Source organism: Bos grunniens, chromosome 5 (genome assembly GCF_055505025.1).
Source record: "Bos grunniens cultivar Pamir isolate PY7600 chromosome 5, Bosgru_T2T1.0, whole genome shotgun sequence".
Classification (NCBI taxonomy): domain Eukaryota; kingdom Metazoa; phylum Chordata; class Mammalia; order Artiodactyla; family Bovidae; genus Bos; species Bos grunniens.
This window is the reverse complement of record NC_141169.1, coordinates 112460540-112474228: the sequence shown is the minus strand read 5'-3', so window position 1 is coordinate 112474228 and position 13689 is coordinate 112460540. Positions and strand designations below refer to the sequence as shown.

Sequence of the window (13689 nt, the reverse complement as noted above, 5' to 3'; positions counted from 1 at the left end):
TATCTACATATGCGCCCCCAAATAAGCAGGGGCCTCTGGAGGCCCTGAAAGCCCATGGAGAGGACAGCTTTCCTGCCTTCTCCCCTAAAGTTGCAGTGGGGATTGGGCTGGCTACCTTCCAGAAGCTCGATCCTGTGCAAGCCCAGCCCTGGGGACCGTCTTGTCTGTGGCTGAGCGGGTCCCGGCCAGCTTAGTCACTTGTTGCTGAGAACCACTGCTGAGCGTGGTCTTGCCACGGTGTCCTCTAATCGTCACTGCTCTACTGAAGGGGAGGTGCCTTCTCCAGCTGTGGTTCCCAGCGGGGACAGTAGTGGCGAGCAACTTAGGAACGAAAGGTCCAGACACTCCTCTACCTGCTGTGTAGGTTGGGGGTGACCAACAAGCCTCATCGTGAAGCCTGTAGATTTCCTCTGTAAAACAAAACAAAACACTGTATTTATTTATTTCCTTTTGGCTGCACTGTGTCTTCACTGCTACATGCAGGCTTTCTCTACTTGCAGTGAGCAGCGGCTACTCTCTAGCTGTGATGCTCGGGCATCTCACTGCAGCGGCTTCTCTTCTTGCGGAGCACGGGCTCTGGGCACACGGGCTTCAGAAGTTCTGGGTCCTGGGCTCTAGAGCACAGGCTCCATAGTTGTGGCGCCCAGGCTTAGTTACCCCAAGGTGAGATCTTCCTGGACCAGGGACCTAATCCATGTCCCCAGCATTGGCAGGAGGATTCTTAATCACCGTACTACCAGGGAAGTTCTAGATTTCCTTTTAAAGCATCTTAGGAAGCTGCAGGAGGAAAAACAACACAAAAGATCGCTGCACTTACCGGGAATTCACCTCAGAAGGTTTTCACTGCTCAGTCTATTCAAATCCCCTTGGCCTTGGGCTTCCTAACATTTGTGGGGCGCCTTACCATTTGCAAAGCACTTGAACATGTCTGTCTTTAGTCCGTGGGTCAATATGATCCCCTGGAGAAGAGAATGGCCACCCACTCTGGTATTCTTGCCTGGAGGATTCCATGCACGGAGGAGCTCAGCAGGCTACGGTACATGGGGTCACAAAGAGTCGGACACGACTGAGTGACTAACACTTTAGTCTCATGACTCTTTGAGAGGGAGACAGATGAGGGATTGGAGCCTCAGAGAGGCTGAGTCAGTGGCTCAAGGTCACACAGCACTGAGCAGCCAGCAGGACGCCTCCCCCACGTTCCGATGCTGGAGGCATCCTGTCCCATGAGCTGTGCCGCCTCCAGCCACTCTCCCTGCACAGCCACGCGTCAGCATTCTAATCAGCTGCCAAAAACTCAATATGGAGCCTCTGCCCTTAAAATTGTCTTTTATATTCTTAATCTTGTAGATTAGCTTTGTTTAAGCCATTAACATATTTCATCATCTCTAATATATGGAAATTAGTGTTTTCATTGGCTCATTAATCGCCACTTCTTCCCCTAAAAGCCAGTTACTGGAAACAATATTACACAAAGATCAGAACACCTCACATTCTTGAGATGAGCTGGGCGGGTGGTGGGGGGGGCGAGCTAGCAATGATTATCCACTCTGATTCTGCCTTGATGCCTAAATGACAATCTTTAAAGGGGTGAATTTCAATGACTAATCTGCCGAGGCTTGGCTCTGCTGTTTAGCATGAGAACATAGCTGTATTTGCCAGCTTTTCAGCCCATCACTATTACCGCATGGAAAAATACAGTAAATAGAGATGTTTGGATATTAACAAGCAGTTGATAAAATTCTGAATTTTAAAGAATTTTAAAAATAATCTAGGGGGTGGGACAGGGTTGGGAATGAGTGTGTGTCTTTCTGTAATTTCTCTCTTCTGGTGTTGGCAGCTGGCCTGTGCAGACCCCTCTGCCCTGCAACCAACCCTCTAATCTACATGGAGTGTTCACCTGCCCCTTGGGAAATGTGATGGGAAATGTGATAGCCATGTCTTCACCACAGCACCCTTGGGATGGGGGCGAGGACTTCCAGTGGGTGTAATGGTATAACCACAGGCTTCCAATGGGGTTGAGCTGGTTTCACTGAGGAAGTGCACTGTTCAAGCTGGGGCCCGAACTCACTGCCCCCACAGAGAGGAGAAGCTGATCCACCATTGTCATCCCTGTGTTAGTGTCCTAGGGCTGCTTGGCCACATGCTTGGTAGCTTAAAATAACAGTAATTTAGGGACTTCCCTGGTGATCTGGGGGCTTCCCAGGTAAAGAATCTGCCGGCAATGCAGGAGACCTAGGTTCGATAACCAGGTTGGGAAGATCCCCTTGAGAAGGGCATGGCAACCCACTCCAGTATTCTTGCCCGGAAAATCCCATGAACAGAGGAGTCTGGCGGGCTACAGTCCACGTGGTCACAAAGAGTCAGACACAACTGAACACACACTGGCGATCTGGTGGCTAAGACTCTGCTCCCAGTGCCGGGGGCCATGTTTCATCCCTGGTCAGGGAAGTAGAACCCACAGACCACAAGTAAGAGTTCACATGCTACAACAAAGAGTCTGCTGCAGCTAAGACCTGGTACAGTCTGAAGGCTCACCTGCCTCAATTCAGTCCTGCTCCCAAGAGAATGCAGTGTAACTAGAGCCCAGCCCTCCTGTGTTCCCTTTCAGCCATTCAGAGGCTACACAGGGTCACAGAGGTAGCAACGTGAGCATCACAGTTTGGGGGATCAGACTGCAAGAATTTGAGTCCAGGCTCTGCCTGTTCTGAGCTCTGCAGCCCTGGGCCTGCTACTCAAGCTTCCTGAGCCTCTGCTCCTTCACCTGTTCAGTTCAGTTCAGTCTCTCAGTCGTGTTCGACTCTTTGCAACCCCATAGACTTCAGCACGCCAGGCTTCCCTGTCCATCACCAACTTCTGGAGCTTACTCAAGCTCATGTCCATCAAGTGGGTGATGCCATCCAACCATCTCACCCTCTGTGGTCCCCTTCTCATCCTGCCTTCAATCTTTCCTAGCATCAGGGTCTTTTCTAATGAGTCAGTTCTTCGCATCAGGTGGCCAAAGTATTGGAGTTTCAGCTTCAACATCAGTCCTTCCAATGAATGTTCAGGACTGATTCCTTTAGGATTGACCTTTAGGATCTCCTTGCAGTCCAAGGAACTCTCAAGAGTCTTCTCCAACACCACAGTTCAAAAACATCAATTCTGTGCTCATCTTTCTTTATAGTCCAATTCTCATATACATACATGACTACTGGAAAAACCATAGCTTTGACTAAACGGACCTTTGTTGGCAAACTAGTGTCTCTGCTTTTGAATATGCTGTCTAGGTTGGTCATAGCTTTTCTTCCAAGGAGCAAGCATCTTTTAATTTCATGGCTGCAGTCACCATCTGCAGTGATTTTGGAGCCCCCCAAAATAAAGTCTCTCACTGTTTCCATTGTTTCCCCATCTATTTGCCATGAAGTGATGGGACCAGACGCCACGATCTTAGTTTTCTGAATGTTGAGCTTTAAGCCAACTTTTTCACTCTCCTCTTTCACTTTCATCAAGAGCCTCTTTAGTTCTACCATAAAGGTATTGTCATCTGCACATCTGAGGTTATTGATGTTTCTCCCAGAAATCTTGATTCCAGCTTGTGCTTCATCTGGTCTGGCATTTCACATGATATGTATTCTGCATATAGGTTAAATAAGCAGGGTGACAATATACAGCCTTGACGTACTCCTTTCCCGATTTGGAACCAGTCTGTTCCATGTCCAGTTCTAACTGTTGCTTCTTGACCTGCATACAGATTTCTCAGAGGGCAGGTCAGGTGGTCTGGTATTCCCATCTCTTTAAGAATTTTCCAGAGTTTGTTGTGATCCACACAGCCTTTGGTGTAGTCAATAAAGCAGAAGTAGGTGTTTCACTGCATATCATGAGTTATTAGCACTCATGTCGCCTGGCTATTGTGAGAATTAAATGAAAACATGTCTACAAGACGCCTTGTACATAGTAGATGCTCAGTCAGTGTTAGCTCTCTCCTTCCATCTCCATGTTTCCCACATACCTTACACAGTCCTTGGATTTGGCAGTGACTTGATATTATTACATAAACAATTCTGCAACATATATGTGCTTCTCAAGCTGAACTTGTGTTTCAATTAGTTGGCAAGGAGAAGCATTTTTCAGTGTCTGGGTTTTAAGAATCCACTAAGGGGTACCCAGCCAGCTGGTGGGCTGCCTTCTTTGAAACAAACACAGGCCCAACGCCAGGCCTGGCAATGACTGACCGTCACAGTGTCTCTCCAGGTCCCATGTCGCGTGGGCCTTTGTGTCTGCTGTACAGAAATCAATTGCCGTGTTCCCAGGAGCCTGCACACCCAGGAGCAGCATTCAGAAGAGAACAGCTGCCCTGGAACACGCGTCTCTCTGCTCAGTGGCTCCAGCTGACCCTGGTTCCCCCGCCCCTGCCTCTGGCAGGTGAGGCTGTAGCCTGCTGCAAAATGACACTCGTGGGAGGGGTGCCCCTTGCCGAGGTCACCGCTGTCTCAATTTCTGGAGGTTCAAAAATGGTGGCTTTATCAGCTTTTCCAGAAGTGCTCAAGCCAGAAGAGACTGAGTTGTAACAACTCAAATCGGAAGAGACCCTCATGAGCTGGATCATTCTCTGGCACCAGACTTCGAGTGTTTATTCATTCACTTGTTTATTCATTCACTCATTCAACAAGCATCTACAGAGGGCCAGGCACTTTCCCGCATTAACTCAACTCTTAATCCCAAGAGTTCTCATTATCCTTCCTCTCACAGGTGGGAAACTGAGGTTTGGAAAGAGGAAGTCATTTCCCCAGATGCTTGCCCTTTTGTGAGTTCAGGATAGAGACAGGAAAGAACACAGGGTCCAGAGAGAAAAGCAGTAGGGAGACGAGGCTGGCGAGGCAGACTGGGGCCTGGTTATAAACCTGGGGTGATGGGGTGTCCATTCAGGAAACAATACACCAGCATCCCCATGACTGTCAGTGCAGAGATGAGAAATCGTGTGGGGTCAGAATGCTTGCCTGTAGGTGCCTCTGTGGCCCAGCATCTTCCCATCTCTTCTTCAGGGTATCTCTAGCTAACCACACCTGCGCCCTCCTCCAGAAAGTGTTTCCTTATCAATGTTCTTATAGCCAGTGCACTAATCAGGTCTTGCTCAGTTATGCTGTGGTCACAGACAACCCAGATTCTCCATGGCTTGCGAACACCACAGTGTATTTCTCTCTCAAGTTAAACCCCTGGTCAGCCAAGGCTCTTATCCATGGCATCTTCTTTCTGGGATCCAGAATGAAGGAACAGCCCCTCCCTGGGATGTGCTCTCATGACAGGGGCAAAAGAAGAAGGGTGGAACCACACAAAGAAACAGGTTATTTACCTTTATGGTCTGTTGTTGTTGTTTATTGCTATTCAGCCGCTAACTCATGTCTGACTCTTTGCAACCCTATGAACTGTAGCACGCCAGGCTTCCCTGTCCTTCACTATCTCCTGGAGTTTGCTCAAACTCACGTCCATTGAGTTACCGATGCCGTCCAACCATCTCATCCTCTGCCGCTCTCTTCTCCTCCTGCCCTAAGTCTTTCCCAGCATCAGGGTCTTTTTCAATGAGTCAACTCTTCACATCAGGTGGCCAAAGTATTGGAACTTCAGCTTTAGCATCACTCCTGTGAATACACAGGGTTGATTTCCTTTAGGATTGTCTGGTGTGATCTCCTTGCTGTCCAAGGGACTCTCAAGAGTCTTCTCCAGCACCACAGTTCGAGAGCATCACTTCTTCAGCACTCAGCCTTCTTTATGGTCCAACTCTCACGTCCATACATGACTACCAGAAGAGTCATAGCTTTGACTATATGGACCTTTGTTGGCAAAATGACATCTCCGCTTTTTTAATACTGTGTCTAGGTTTGTCATAGCTTTTCTTCCAAGGAGCAAGTGTCTTTTAATTTCACGGCTGCAGTCACAGCCCACAGAGATTTTGGATCCGAGGAAAATAAAATTTGCCACTGTTTCCACTTTTTCCCCATCTATTAGCCATGAAGTGATGGGACTGGCTGAACAAGTTATTTACAATGGTCTTGTTTACACTATGGAAATAATATTAATTCTCTCCCAACGAGGCTCCTATAAAGATTAAATGGAAAACGGTGCAACTGTATGGAAGCATGTGCACCATCAACTTACTTACAGCTTTGTCGTGCCAAGCACAGTGCCTGACACAAAGAGCCGGCTCGAGAGTTCTATGTGGAACTTGATTCATCAATGAATATTTATTTACCGAGCCCTTTCTGTCTGTCAGGCACTATTCTAGGAGAGATCTTGAGATCTAGAGGAGAATGAGACAGGCAGGCTTCCTGTTGTCATGGACCTGAGAGCCCAGTTAGTGAGCACAGACAATAAAGAACTAAGTCAGAATTCCAGAGAGTGGTAAGAGCTGTAAAGAAAATAAAGCAGAATGGATAAAAACAGGTCAGAAAGTGAATGACACTCATCGACAAAGACCCCTCCCAAGAGGTAACTTTGAGCTGAGACCCAGTTAACGAGAAGGAGCCACTCATGAAAAAAAATCAAGGAACCAGCATCCTGAACAGAAGGAGGAGAGCACGGGCAAAGGCCCCGGAGCAGAGATGAGCTTGACTGTTTAAGGAACACAAAGAAGCTCAGGCCAGCGCATCCTGAGTGCAGGGGGCACCCACTCCGAAGGCAGCCAGGAAGAGGCAGGGACCTCCGCCCCTCTTCTTGTGTCCTTCCAGGGCTGCCAGAACCTCACCCAGTGCCTGGGGCACAGCCAGAGTCTAGGAAGCATCTCTTCAAGAAAGAGTAACGAGCAGGATGGATCGACAGCCCCACAGAGGCAGGGCTCCTCCCGTGGTGGGGCTGTGGACGCTCTGCCCGTTCCTTCCTTTTGATTCTCCTCCTTGGTTCCTCCCTGGCCCCTGGAAACTTCTTTCAGTGCAGCATCACCCCATGACATGTTACAATTTCCAAAATTATAGCTTTCCGATGACCTAGAGATGTACTTCATTCTTACAAATAAGCTCTCCCCAAACCGCAGTGTGGGATGGGCCAGAATGAATCCCATCCACTGTGACTGCTGTCAGCTCTGCCCCCAAACCATGGCAGCCACCGACCTTGGCCTGGATTTCTGGGTGATTTTTGCTTGGGGGACCTAGCTGTCACTCCCCACGAACAGTGGAGTCACATAGTATGCACATCTAACTCCACCTCCATACTTCAGCTATGCCCGCTTGCAGAAGAGGAGCCAGTAACAAGTAACACAGTGAACTCGGGCCTCGGAATGAGCCAGGATAGGAAAGGAGACTCAGCCGTTCCCTGATTGCTCCAGCGCTCTCGAGGTGAGAGCATCTTTCCTTCCGTGGTCCTGGAGATCTTAGTGCTAAAAGATCTGGGTGATCTGAAGGTACCTGGCTCCTATAAAGCGATCACACTCGGTGCCAGCATGAAGGACACCTGGGCCAAGCCGGCCAGCCGTAAGCCAGGACGTCACCCTCACGGGGAAGCCTTACCAGGGGTCCAGCGGGGAGTAGGGTGGGGAGTTGCCATACAAGTGATTCCACTGTCTGTGCTCACTTCAGAGCAAAGCCCAGAGCTGCTTGTGCAGGGATGGCTCTGGAGGAGGCCTGTGTGCTGGGTTGAGCATCAGAAGACCAGACTCTGGCCCTGGCTGGCCCCTGAGCTGGTGACCTGTTCCCCAGGTGTAAGACAAAGGCCTTGGGGTGGATGGTCTCAGCGCAACCCACCCTAACTCTGACACTGCGTGATCCTGAAGGGGACACCACTGTGGGACTATATATGGAGCATTGACGAGAGTTCTGGGGAGGGATGGTGAGCAGAAGCCACACCTGGGTCGAAGGAGTCATGGAGAGGACACCCACTGGACCTTCCCAAGCCTGACCGGAGGCTTAGCTTCCACCAGGAAGGGATCAGTCCATTGAGGAACCCCTTCCAGGGCAGCCATGCCCTGGGAACCAGGCTGATGCCAGAAATCAGCCAACCTCCTGGTCCAGGGCGTCTCCTTAGCCAGGGGCCTCTTTAGCGTCAGACGCCCCAGAGACAACAAAGGGATGCGCTGAGGTGAGCAGTCGGGGAAAAGCAGAAGCAGGCCCCGATCTAGTTAGAAACTGTCTCACACGGCCCTCCCATCAGAGGCCACAGGCAAGTGGGCATTGGGAGCAGGCAAGGGCATTGAGGAGGAGGCAGGCCCCAGAAACAGAAGAGGCTTTAAGTCATCCCAGCACCCCAAGTCCAGGTTGCCTCGTGACAACGCAAAGAAGGTTGCAAGAGGGCAAGGAATGACCGAGCAGGAGGCCCAGGATGGGGAGCTGAGGAAGCTGGAGGCCCCAGCAGGAAGCTGAGCCCGGGGTTACCAAGAAACTGGCAGACAGGGGCCTGGGCCGGAACCAGGGTTTCCTGAGGGCCCAGCACACACAGGGCTGTGGACAAGCCTGTGCCAGGGACAGAGCTGTGAAGGGATGAAACATTGATGTGAGGATGATTCTTGGGGTCATGGACACACATGGGGCAGCCTCTGAATGGAGCCATGGTCCAGGAGCCCGATGCAAACAGCCAAAAGCGATCGTCAGAAATTCTCCCTTAAACCTTCACATCTCTAAGGCTGGTGCAGCTTGTGTTCTGAGCAGGACGTATGTGGATCCTCTCTGCCTTTCACAGCCCACTCCTCTCCTGGGCTGTCCCTCTGCCAGAGCCCCAGCATCCAAGTTCTGTGAGCCCCGCCCAATCTCTCCCGAGCTCCAGAAGGGGGACTAAGGCCCTCCAGTGCTGGGTGAGCCAGGGCCCCACCTGGAACTGGGGGACACACAGGGCTGGAAAGGCTCGAGGCAGAGCTGCAGTGGGAAAGGGAGGAAGAAGTGGAAATTAGTCATAGTCACACACCAAACTCTGCAAACCAGGTATTACCTTCCCCATGTTGTAGTGAGGAAATTAGGCTCAGGGAACTTAAGGAACTGCCCAAGAACACACAGCCAAGTTAAAGTCAGAGGCTGGATTTGAACGCAGATCTGCTTGAGTCCAAAGAAGTGTTCTGCAAGTGTTCTCTTCTGCAAGACACTGCACGTCCCGTCAGAGAAGTGCAAAGAAAGAACCCAGAGCTAAGGGTGTGTGTGTGTGTGTGTGTGTGTGTGTGTGTGTGTGTGTGTCCAGGGCAGGGATAGGGTGGTAGCGGGAGAGTGGAGATAAGAGGATGCCATCAGCTGGAAAGGAGAAAGGAAAAGAAACAACTGCAGAGGAAGAGAATAAAGGAACAGTTGCCAGCATGAAACTCAAGGACAGACCTTTGGAAATTTTAGAAGTTGTCAGATCTTTCTTGATGAGTTTTTTTTAACTGGTGACATAACTTTGGGAGAGCGCCAGGGACAGAAAAATGGAGACAATTAAATGATCCCCCCACCACTGACTGTTTTCCCAGAAACCTCTCCATCACCCCTGCAGGGCCCTGGGGCCCCGAGGAATAGCTTAAAAGGCACAGTGTTCAGTCACTTTGTAAAGACCCATTGCTTTCCATCCATAGCTGTGCATCACAATGTTTGCAGTCAAGCTCTGGAGCCCAAGTCTGTTAAAATTCTGATGGTTCTGTGGCTTTGGGATTGGCTAATCATAGAAACTTCCGCAGAGGAAGAAAAACTCTAATGACAGCCAGTACGGCAGAAGCCAAATGCAGCGAGCATGGCCACAGTGTGGGGTCCGCTCAGAGCCTTCTGTCCTGGCCGGAAGAGTGCACCTCCCACCACTTTGGGTTCATGGTCATGTCTGATTCTCGGATGTTGTGAAACACAGGTGTGTGCTGTCTGCTCAGTCGTGTCCAACTCTTTGCGACCCCATGGACTGTAGCCCACCAGACTCCTCTGTCCATGGGATTTTCCAGGCAAAAATACTGCAGTGGGTTGCCATTTCCTCCTCTGAAAAGGTTTATTAATATCACTAATAACAACAACAGTAATACATTAGTAGCTTACATTTGTATTTCACATGAGGAATTTACACCTGCAGAGAATTTGATGTTTAACAAAGTATATCTCATACATTTCCTCTCTCCCTGGCAAATAACCTAGGAAGCAAGTGAGGAAAACACCATGGAATCAGATAAACCTGGTCCCAACCTCCCTGCTGCAGGGCAAAACTGCGCCTCCCACTCCCCTGGAGGTTAGGTGTGGCTGTGTCACTTAAAACCTGGCTGAAGCCTTTATGTTCTGAGTCACCTGTTCCGTGCCATGCAGCAACACCGCAGAGTCCCCAGCCAGCAAGCGTTGGGTTGGTACAGATGGAGGTAACCTCGCAGCTTCTTACCAAACTGATGCTGAAAACCTAGCTTCTGTGCACTGGTGCTGAATTGAAGCTCAGAGTTTTGGGTGAAGTAGAAAAGGATAGCATTATTGCTTTGCCAGGGAGGGGGACACAGCAGGCTCCTGTCTCTCAAAACGATGTGTGCGAACCTGGGAGGTTTGGGAGAGGAGCTTCCTAATGAGGGAGGGGTCTGCTGACCAGGATGAGGTTACATGCAGGGCCTGCACTCCTTTCATGGTCTTCTCTAGAATAAAGAATGCTAGCACCTTCCATCTGTTGGGGGTTTTAGTTCTGTAAAGAACTCCAAGATATTTTTGTGTGTATCCCTTGAGGCAGAACCAGGACAGAACCCCAAGGCTGCATCACCGTTTCCTGGCTGTTCCTCCCTTGTCTCTGCATCCCCTCCCTTCCCTGATAAGTAGTTGTTCAAATCTGCCCTTTGGAACTCAGAGAAGATCACAGAGTCAGAAGGCCATTCCCTAACGAACAAGAAATGGGGTGAAAAAAAAGCTTCTGTGCCCAGGATCCTGCTTGGTTTCAATACTGACTGGAGCAGAAATTAGCCCCATCTCCAAAATAAGCTAATGAAAACATGCTTCCCTAAGGCCTCCTAGATACCAGCTGGCGATGGATCCTCGGTCTCCTGCTCCTTCTTGGCCATCGGGGGGGCAAGCATTGAATCCAGCCTGAGTGTTAGAACGGATGACATTGGGCAAGCTTAGCCTCCGTGGGTGCTGCTTTGCTCCTCTGGGAAACAGAAATGATGGAGGCAGGACGGTTGGGAGAACTTGATCAGACACCATCACATGGATCGCTTGGCTGTAATGGGTGCCCTCCCCACTCCCCCAGCGTGTATCTTGCGGGGACTCATGCACCTCAGGGAGTCTGAAGTTGACTCAGGGCTCCCCAGATGCCCTCCTTGAATGGCTGCCCCTTCCGCCCTCAGCTGAGTAGAGTTTTTATTCCCCTCTGGGCTCGGAATCCGGAAGCTGTCTCCTTTGTGTCCAACTAGAATGGTTTTCATTTCAAAACGTATCGTTGTCCGGGAACAATGGCATGAGGCAGAGCTGAGCTGCTCCTGAGAATAGAAGCAGTGGAAGGCATCTGAGCACAGTGGCACCTCTGAGCGGCACCAGGCGTCAGCAGGAAGGACCCTGTAATTAATTTTTAGATTTGCTATTATCATGCATTTAGGCAGTAGGCTGGCGTTTCACTTGGTTTTGACCTTTCAAAATGTTACAAGCCATATCAGTCTTTCTCCAGTGTTGAAGGACACTGGCTGAGAGGCTATAAAAACCTCAGCTCCGTGGACTGGCATGCTTCCTTTTTAAAGTTTTCTCGTTTCCCTTTATTTTACTTGTCATCTACATAAAGCAAATCCCACACACGCACACACCCTTTGTTTTCTGGAAATGAGGTGTGTGCTTCCATCCCTTCATTTCCGTTCCCCAAGTGGCTGTCACACCTTTTTTTTTGGTGATAGAATATATATAACATAAAATTTAGCATGTCAGCTGTTTTTAAGGGTCGAGTTCAGAGGCGTTTAGTATGTTCACATGTTTGTTTAGCCATCACCACCATCCATCTCTTGAACTTTTTCATCTTTCCAAACTGAAATTCTCTGCCCATCAAACACTAATTCCCCATCCTCCCTGCCCCCAGCCCCCAACACCCACCCTTCTACTTTCTGTCTCTATGAACTTGACTCCTCCAGGTATCACATATGAGTGGAATCATAAAAGATTTATCTTTTTATGACTGGCGTATTTCACTTAGTAGTCCGTCTTCAAAGTTCGTTCATGTCGTAGCATATGTCAGAATTTCCTCCCTTTTAAAGGCTGAATAATATTCCATTTATGGATAGACCACACATTTTTTAAATGGTGAAAGATCCTTGGTGGTTAGGAGTTATACCCTGTATCTCAGTGTGGAAAATGTTGTCTCCACACCTTATTTCATTTGATCCCCCAGCAGTGTTTGGAGATGGATGTGATTAGTCCATCTCAGACGTGAGGAACCAAGTCTCAGAGAAGCTCAGGATATGTCCTGGCAGTTCACGAGTGGACGCCAGGGCCTTGGACCCACAGAGCCCTCCCACCTCCACCCACGACACCCTGGTCTGGAATGTTAGAAGCAGAACTTATTCTTTGTTTGGGCTGATGTTCACTTTCCCGTTTTATTTCACTCCTCACATATACCCACGAACCAGATGTTCAAGCAGGGGTTCAGACAAGGTTGGGGCAGGAACAGAGTCTCATCTCAAAAAAACATTTGAGAAAGAAGGAAAAGAAAACCCGGCCCCAATCCCAGTTCCCTAGCAGTGACCCGCCGAGTCTAAGTTCTACTCTGTTTATAGGAGATCATGACGGTTTTGGGGGAACACAGCGGAAGGACACCTCTTATTTGCATTTAAAAACCACGCAGCTGAGACCGAGTCAAGCTGGAGCAAAACCACACAAGGCTGGGCCAGGGAAGCCGGGGAGGTGACAGCAGCTTCTGTTGGCCGAGCCCCTGGGGCCGCAGGTCCTCTGCAGGGGCCTTCGGTCCCACGTCTGACAACCCACGGCTGGAGCATCTGCCCCCGGGGTTGAGACGGTCGGTCGCACAGGCAGGAAGCAACGCGGGTAACTGTAGCCCCAAAGTCCACGTTCTCTTGCCTCATCCTTGGCTCCGCCTTTGCCGGGCTGAAGGAAGGAAAGCGAGACCACTTTGCACGTGCAGCTGCGGGATGGGGGACCCATGACAAGCGCTCAGCCGGGGGCTCTTTCCACGGCTGCCACCACGGCAGGGCCTGGAGACCCTCCTCAGAGACAGGACGCCAAAGGTCGTACCCCACTCCACCTCTCCCACTCCCCCCCCAACCTCTCCCACTCCCCCCCCACCTCTCCACCTCCCCATCTCCCTACCCCCCACCCCACCCTCTGCACCCTCTCTGGATCACCTTCAGGCCAGGAGGTATTGGCGGCGTTCCTTAGGGCCGAGATATTTCTTCTCTCATTTTCAATAAAATGTGGACACTTCCTGAGTTGCTGCTGCTAAGTGCTGGGCTCAAGGCTAAGCCCCAAGGCCCCAAGAGGAAGATGACCTTGTCTGTGACCTTGAGGGCAGACAGTCTCCACCCCATCACCATACAATGAAGTGTTCTGGAGGCAGACCTGCGGCGCTGGGTCAGGGGCAAATTCTCCCAGAGGATGGGGAGGCCTGGTGCAGAAGAGATGTTATTGAGCCAGGTCTTCGGGGCTGAGCCCACCAGGTAGGAGATGGGGGTCCACGCTCCAAAAAGGGCACAGGCTGTGCAAAGTGAGTGGAACGTCCACAGAGAAGGGCCGGATGGTGAGTGACAGGAGATGTTCTGGGAAGCAGCGGATTCACCGTCTGTTAAAACCCTGAAGACAAGGAACCCAGGAGGTTCCTTGATCT

The 13689-nt window shown here is 50.3% G+C and overlaps 1 long non-coding RNA gene across 1 annotated transcript; it reads right to left on the bottom strand.

The window, feature by feature from the left end:
- Positions 1-12415: 12415 nt before the first annotated feature.
- On the bottom strand, positions 12416-13325 carry LOC147373111 (uncharacterized). Its single transcript, XR_015164753.1, has 2 exons — positions 13211-13325; positions 12416-12953 (listed from the first exon to the last, which is right to left on the bottom strand). It is a non-coding gene; the product is annotated as an uncharacterized LOC147373111 (long non-coding RNA).
- Between the last annotated feature and the right edge of the window lie 364 nt (positions 13326-13689).